The 1,733-nt window shown below is 32.3% G+C and overlaps 1 pseudogene; it reads right to left on the bottom strand.

Moving 5' to 3' along the window:
• Positions 1-215: 215 nt before the first annotated feature.
• On the bottom strand, positions 216-596 carry LOC146821160 (adenosine 5'-monophosphoramidase HINT1 pseudogene; annotated as a pseudogene).
• Between the last annotated feature and the right edge of the window lie 1,137 nt (positions 597-1,733).

Raw genomic sequence — 1,733 nt, forward strand, 5'->3', positions numbered from 1 at the left:
TGGATAGCGTAGGGATAAAAATAACTATTCAAAAATGTTTATTTAACAGGTCAATCACTTCAGGTTAGATTTTGCAATTTCTGTGATATGTATCAAGTGAAACCACATAGTCAAGGAATCTTAAGTAAGGGTTGAAAAACATAGATCACTTAACATGAGGCAAATGGTAGACTCAACAAGAGCAACATGGGCTTTCAGGCATTGATAAGACATTTTTAGCCTGGAGGCCAGCTCATCTGACGACCAGCAAGAAGATGGACATGAATGTGATATACGGACTGTCCGCCATCAGGACCTTCATTCAACACCAGTCGGTAGCCATTGGTTACTCCCAATTCAGCAGCACACTTTGCAGCAACAATCATTAAATGTCCAAGAAGGGCTTCATCCTCAGGTGCTGCATCAGACATCCTGATAATGGGTTTCTTCGGAACGACTAGAAAATGGAATGGGGCTTGTGGCGCGATATCATGGAAGACGATGCACTGACTGTGCTCGTGTATGATTTTGGCCGGAATCTCTTTGCGGATAATCTTGCCAAAGATTGTATCGCCCCCAGGCCGAGCGGCCTGCGCTTTACTAATCTCGTCACACATGCTGCTCGCTGCCGCCAACCCTTCCGCTACATGCACACTATTCCCACTCCAGAGAGTGCAACAGTAGGGAAAGCGTTGGATAGCGTAGGGGTAAAAATTACTATTCCCACTCCAGTGAGTGCAACAGTAGGGAAAATAATAATTTAATATTTTATTTTAAAAAAAATAATTATCAATACCAATAAAAAATATTAAAATTAATTACCAATTACAAAATATTTCCTAATTAATTAATTATAAATACCAATAAATCGGTTTTTTTAAATTACCTATTAATAATTAATTAACAACCAAATAATTTCAATACCAAAAATGAATGAATAAAATAATACCAATTAATAATTAATTAATAGTAAATTATCAATACACAAACATAATTTCAATAATTAATTATTTACAATTAAATTACTTCCCACCATATTCCCCTATGAACCCACAACCCGCTACAAAAAATAAATTAATACAATTAACATAATTATCAATTAACTAATACAAATTAATTACCAATGAATAATTAATAAATTAATTATCAATACTAATAAATAAAAATAAATAGTTAGTTAATTACAATTAAATTACTTTCCACCCTATTCCCCTATAAACCCACAACCCGCTACAGAACTAAAACGCAAAATTAAAAATAATCACTGATTCCTAAAAATTATTATTTAATTTACTATAATTAAATTACTTCCCACCCTATTCCCCTATAAACCCACAACCCGCTACGGAATTAAACTACGCAAAAATGTAAGAACATAAAATTAATTACTTTAAAAAAATTAAACATACATTACAAAAACTAATATACACTTTTAACACATATACTAACATACAAAACACTTTAAAAAATTCAATATTAATAAAAATTCGATATTTTTTAATGCCTATATTATGTACTTCGATATTACTTACCTGCATTTCGATATTTTTAACAACTATATTATGTCCATTCGATATTATGTCCATTCTATATTCGTTTTTCGATATTTTGTCTATTTACCCTTCCCATATAGACCTACAGCTTTAACTTTCTGGAATAGTAATGGGACAAGACTGATAGACTGCATATATCTTAGCAATTAAGTTTAGGGTCTGGTGGCATACATGAAAATAGTCAGGTGATTGGAAAGCGAT

This window comes from Triturus cristatus, chromosome 6, assembly GCF_964204655.1.
Source record: "Triturus cristatus chromosome 6, aTriCri1.1, whole genome shotgun sequence".
Lineage (NCBI taxonomy): Eukaryota > Metazoa > Chordata > Amphibia > Caudata > Salamandridae > Triturus > Triturus cristatus.